The sequence below is a fragment of the Acinonyx jubatus genome, chromosome A3 (genome assembly GCF_027475565.1).
Source record: "Acinonyx jubatus isolate Ajub_Pintada_27869175 chromosome A3, VMU_Ajub_asm_v1.0, whole genome shotgun sequence".
In the NCBI taxonomy this organism is placed as follows: domain Eukaryota; kingdom Metazoa; phylum Chordata; class Mammalia; order Carnivora; family Felidae; genus Acinonyx; species Acinonyx jubatus.
The window spans coordinates 29,718,916-29,725,151 of record NC_069388.1 but is presented as its reverse complement, the minus strand read 5'-3'; positions in this window follow the sequence as shown (position 1 = coordinate 29,725,151).

Sequence of the window (6,236 nt, the reverse complement as noted above, 5' to 3'; positions counted from 1 at the left end):
CCACAATACTGTCCCTCCTCCTCACTGCCCATCTAAAAGTTCCCCAGCTGAGTATCACCTCTCCTAGGCTTGTGGCCCTTATTATCAGGGCCACTGCCCTAGAGTGCCCTGCGACAAGGTGGGAATAGGGGATGAGCTGCACCAGACAGCTTTTGGGTATCAGTACGTAGGCAGTAAGCCAGCAAGGTATCCAATCAGCAGCCTCCGCTGACTGGTCCCACGAGTGTGTGCATCCGTTTGTGTGTGTGTGTGTGCGCGCGCCAATGACTGTGTATGTGTATGTGTATGTCTATGTTCATGTGTTAGGGTGGTTTTAGGGATAGTTTTTTGGGTAGTTTTGTGTGTGACTGTGTCTGTGTCTCTTATATACATGTGTCACTGGGTCTTGTGTCTTCGTGTGTGCGTGTGTATTTGTGTGTGTGACACGTGTGGTGGGGGCTGTCAGGCCTTCATATCATGCCAGAGGCCGAGCGAAGCCTGGGGTGGGGGTGGGGGGTTGAAGGGGCTGCAGGTGAGTGTATGAAGGCAAAGGGTCTGGCTCCTCAGGCACAACCTGCCTCTTGTTTTTCTTTTTCTTTTCCACTGCAGTTTTCTTCCATCCCCTACCCCCAGCTCTGCATGTTGGCTCATCTCTGAGGGCCACAGCAGCAGGCTCTGAGCAGGAGTGAAGACTCATGGTAGGGGGTCCTCAGCCCTCGCATCCTCGCATCCTCGAACTCGGCCTCCTCCTTCTGCCCCCCCCCCCCCATTTCAGGCCCCCTCAGTCTGACTTGGGAGTTCCAGGCCCTACCCTTGGGCAGCTTCCAGTCTGACAGAAGAGAAGGACAGCAAGGAAGCCCAGTGAATCCTCAAATTCGAAAATATTGGATTCAGCTGCCAGCAGCTTTGGGCCCAGGAGGGCACGCACAAGGATCCTGCAGAGCCCTTGCATTTAGTACCTTTTCTGTGCCCTTGCAACACCCTCCTCTCCCTCCCAGTGCCATCGTGGGCCCGCCCACTGACCTCACTGGCTTTCTGCTTCTCTGGGGAGGGGGGGGCAGCTGGAGGAAGGATCAGCCTCTGAGAGTATCCTCCCAGGAGCAGCTTCTCTCCACGCCAGGCCTTCCCCCTCTGGCCTTGGCTCATCCATTCTCCAGAGGATGCCACCACTTCCAGTCCCCTCCCTCCAACACATCTCTATTGTGCAACTGGCGGTGACTTTCCAAAGTGCAAGTCTGGCCCCATCGCTTCACCAGTTTATATTCTCTGTGGCTCCCCATCACCAAGTGATCCAAGGTGTGGACTGCCCTTGGTTGACCTATCAAGCTCCCCTTCCCAGACCTAACTTCCAACCTCTTCTCCTGCCCCTCGAACACAAGCTCCAGACCTTTGGTCCACCTGGGCCAGGCCCCACCCCTGACCTGCTCAACAACATTCTTCTTTCCCTTGAGCCCTCGGGGAGAACCTGGCCCCTTGAACCCTGTTGTGGGTCCTGTGTCAGTTTGGGGAGCCCCCAGCCCTGGTCATCACTAGGCAGGGCTCTCAGGAAAACTGTGGGTTGAGAAGGCAGAAGCAGGGCTCTCCTTTTCCAATGCCCAGCACCCGACCTGTCATGGCAGACCAGCAGGCACTTTTAGGGCTGGGGGGGGTCTCAGTCTCCCCTCCCTCCTGCCCAGGCCCAGCTGCTTGCTGTGCCCCAGCTTGGGGCACACACATGCACACCACACCAGCGGGAGGGCAGGTGCCTTGGGAAGGGTGGGCAGAGGCTTTTATTCACCAGTAGACCCTGGTGACTGAACCTCATGGTTTGCTGGTGCCTGGCTGGTACCTTACCCTGTCACCAAACCCTTTCATGGAAGGGTCCTTCATCCTTATTCTACAGAAGAGAAAGCTGAGGTGTAGGGAGAACAGGGTACTGCTCCATTCAGACCCAGGGGTGGATTCAGGGCCTGTGCCCTTGCCTGTGCAAGGAGGCTGGCAAGGGAATATGGTACCTAGGCAGCCAGAGAGGCTCCCCAATGGTTTTCCAGCCCTGCCTGCCCCTTCCCAGGGACAGGAGGTGGATGACTCTTGGGACAGAAGCCTCTAGAGTGTTCCTCTACCAGATTCCTGAGGTGAGAGCTTCCTTCCAGGAATTACTCCGCCTGACCCCACCCAGCTGGACTTCCTCTCTGTGACCCACAGCCATATCATTTTCCTCATTGGAGAGGGGAGTGTGGGAGGCCCAGCCCATGGCCAGCTTTGGAAGTGCCCAGCCTCCCCTGTTGTAGGGGCAGTTGGTGCCTCTTTTTCCATAAAAAGAAAGCCCTGGGGTCCTACCTTCCTGCTGAGCTTCTCCAGCACCCTGCCCCAGATGACACCCAAAGGACCAGAATCGGCCCCATTCCCAGAACTCTGCAGCAACACTGTCCCACTCGCCGCCCCATGTGCAGTGTGATGTTATTAGGGTCCTCAGTGAGTACATCGGGAAGACTTCTTGGAGGAGGTGACCCCTGACCTGAGCTCTGAAGGACGACTGAGAGAGTTATCCATGTGGAGAAGTGGGAAGGACGTTCCAGGAGGAGGAAATAGTGCAGATAAAACCAAGGGGGGGCATGCAGAGAGAGCAGGAGGCAGGATGGAATTGACAGACTCAGCTTGTTTCACTTGGGCATCTTGTTTGGGATCTTTGGTTTCTACCAGACCACTGAGAATTAAGCTTCATTGTACATTCTCTCTGCTCACCCCTTTCCTTAGCTTGAGTGCTTCCTCCTCTTGCCAGCTTCTATCCCACAGAATTGCCCCTTTGCTAGTGTTCTGTGAGCATACAGAAAAGGGCTGAGAGTCTAAGGGAACAGGAAATGTTGGGGAAAGATAACACTTCCATTTCAGTCATGTTAAGTGGGAGGAGACTGTGCAGTTGTCCCTTCCTCCCACATGTATTCTCTTGTTCTTAACAATAGAATCTTCTGGGCGCCTGGGTGACTCAGTCGGTTGAGCGTCTACTCTTGGTTTCTGCTCAGGTCATGGTCTCCCAGTTCATGGGTTCAAGCCCCGTGTCGGGCCCTGCACTGCTGGTGCAGAGCCTGCTTTGGATTCTCTCTCTCTCTCTCTCTCTCTCTGCCCCACCCTTCCCTCTCTCTTTCTTTCTCTCTCTCTCTGTCTGCCCCTCCCCTGCTCGTTCTCTCTCTCTCAAAAATAAATAAACTTAAAAAAACCCAAACAACAGAATCTTCTCTTTTTAGCCATGCACATGGCCACCCAGCATAAAGAGATTTCCCAGCCTTCCTTCCTGCTAGGCGTGGCCGTGTGATTAAGTTCTGGCTAATAAGACATAAGCAGAAGTGATATGCCGTGTCTTCCAGCCCTTAAACACTGGTGGGTGCCTGTTGTTCTTTGTTCCTCATTCTGCCTTTCTCTCCTGGAGCACTGAAGGGATAACTGGAACTCTCACCACCATTTTTGGGACATAAAGTTGAAAAACACACCCCAGTGGTAGCAGAAAAGGGACCTGCAGAGAGACTGGCACGTGAGCAGTATGCCCATGCCAGCCCAAGGCTGGGGACGTCTGGACTTTTAATGCAAAAGAAAGAAACTCTTGCTTAGGATGCTGTGTTTTCAGGCTCTGTTGCTCATAGCAGAATGTAATCCTATCTGATTTGCCCCCAAAGAGAAATGTTGACTAGGCAGTTGGTATATAGATCTGGAGCTCAGAGCACAGTGTGGGGTTGCGGGTAGAAATTTGGCAGTCATCCTCATGGACGTGGTAATGGAAGCCACGAGAGTGGATGAGATCACCCAGGCAGAGTGCGCAGTGTGAAAGAGAAAGGAAAGGGCTTCCTAGGAGGCAGCCCACCCCACCCTTTTGCCCACAAAAGACGATTCTGGCTTTGCCACTCAGTTTCAACATCGTATAAGGAGGGTTCTGCCTCCCCAGAACACTTTTTGGGTTTTATGATGCAGAATCAGGATAGAGGGAGGCTAGGGGAAAGGTAAGAGGTGTATGGACGGGGCTTGGGGAAATTGTTTTGAGATTTTTGAGAGAGAACTGTAGGAGCAGCTATGGTGTGTGGCAAAGTGGGTGGAAGAAGAAAGGAAAGGGGTTTCATAATGTGTTGCTATAACCTAAGTATCCCTTTCATGATATTCAAGAAAACACGCAGAACTTGAAGTTTGTTAAAATTACTTTTTGGTTGCTAGACTGGATCTCTTCTGTCATAACATCACCCAGAGACTGGTCCATTCGGATAATGGGTTTAGAAGGATTACACAAGTATCATTAGGGGCTCCTGGGTGGCTCACTCAGTTGAGCGTCCAACTCTTGATTTTGACTCATTTTCCCACAACCATGAGATCATGACCTGAGTGGGGCTCCATGCTGAGCGAAGAGCCTGTTTCAGATGCTCTCTCCCTCCCTCTACCCCTCTGCCCTGCTTGCACTCTCTGTCTGTGAAAAACAAAAAACAAAAACCCACCAATTACAGCAGTGTACGTAAAGAAGAAGCTTATGCCAAGGACACAGGGTTTGTATGTTGTAGAATCCAGGGGCAGAAAAGGGTGTGTCTGGGCCTCACAAGAGTCTGGAACAGGAGCTGGAAATATGCCAGTAGCCAGGGAGCCGTCACCTGGCCACTTTCCTCCCCCTGTGGCTACAAGGACTCTCCTCTCTGTTGCTCTCTGCATATCTGCTGGATTCTTCTCTTGTTGTAGATTGCCTTTTTAAAAATAATTAATAGGGGCGCCTGGGTGGCTTAGTCGGCTAAGTGTCCGACTTGGGCTCAGGTCATGATCTCATGGGTCTTGGGTTTGAGCCCTGCATCGAGGTCTGTGCTGACAGCTCAGAGCCTGGAGCCTGTCTCCCTCCCTCTCTCTCCCCCTCCCCCACTTGTGCTCTGTCTCTCTTTCTCTCAAAAATAAACATTAAAAATTTTTTTAAATAAATAATAATTAGTAGATTTTGGCTACATTTTAACTGAAGTACGGTTGACACCCAGTGTTACATGAGTTTCAGGTGTACAACACGGTGATTTGGCAAGTCTAGAGCTATGCTGTGCTCACCGCAAGCGTAGCTGCTGTGGGTCACCCTACAACGCTATTACCCTACCACTGACTGTATTCCCTATGCTGTACCTTTCGTCCCCGTGACTCACCCATTCAGTAACTGGAAGCCTGCACCTCCCACTTCCCTTTACTCCTTCTTGCCCATCCCCCACCCGATAGATTTTATTTTTAAAACCAGTTTTAAGTTTACAAAAATATTAAGCAGATAGTACCGAGTCCCCATATAGCCTTTCCTGGCACAGTCTCCCCTACGTTAACCTCTTAGATTAGTTGTAGTGAATTCGTTACAATTCATGAACCGACATTGATACATTATTAACTAAAGGCCATAGGTCACATTAAGGTTCCCCCTTTGTGTTTTTTACACGTATAGGTTTTGAAGAACACATAATATCATGTATTCGTCATTACAGTATCATGCAGAGTAGTTTCCGTGCTGTAAAAATCCCCTGTGTTCCACTTATGTATCTGTGGAGAACTTGGCAACCACAGGCAAAAACATTTTTGCCTTTTCTTGAATGTCAAATAGTTGGAATCATACAGAATATAGTCTTTTCAGACTGGCTTCTTTCACTCGGTAAGAAGCATTTAAGTTTCCTCCATGGCTTTTCATGGCTTGGTAGCTCATTTCTCTTTGTCACTAAATAATATGCCATTGTATGCACATAACACAGTTTATTTACCCATTTGCTCATTGAAGGACATCTTGGTTACTTCCAGTTTTTGGCGATTATAAGTAAAGCTGCTAGAAACATTTGCATACCGAGTCTTGTGTAGACATGTTTTCAAGTCAATTGAGCAAAATATCTAGGAGTGTGACCGCTGGGTCATATGGTAAGACTGTGTTTAACTTTGTAAGAAACCACCGAACTGTCTTCCAAAGTAGCTGTGCCATTTTGCATTCCCACCAGAAAGAATGGAAGTTCTTGTTGCTCTCCACCCTTGTCAGCATTTGGCTGTCGTTGGTGTTCTGGATTTTGGCCATTCTGACAGGTATGCGGTGGTATCTCCTTGTCATTTTAGTTTGCAATTTCCCAGTGATGTATGATGTTGAGCATCTTTTCACACGGTCACTTGCCATTTGTGTATCTTTGGTGAGATATCTGTTCAGATCCTTTGTGCATTTTTTAAAGATTTTTAAAAATTATTTTAAGTAATCTTTACATCCAACGTAGGGCTTGAACTCATGACCCCGAGATCAAGAGTTGCAAGTTTCA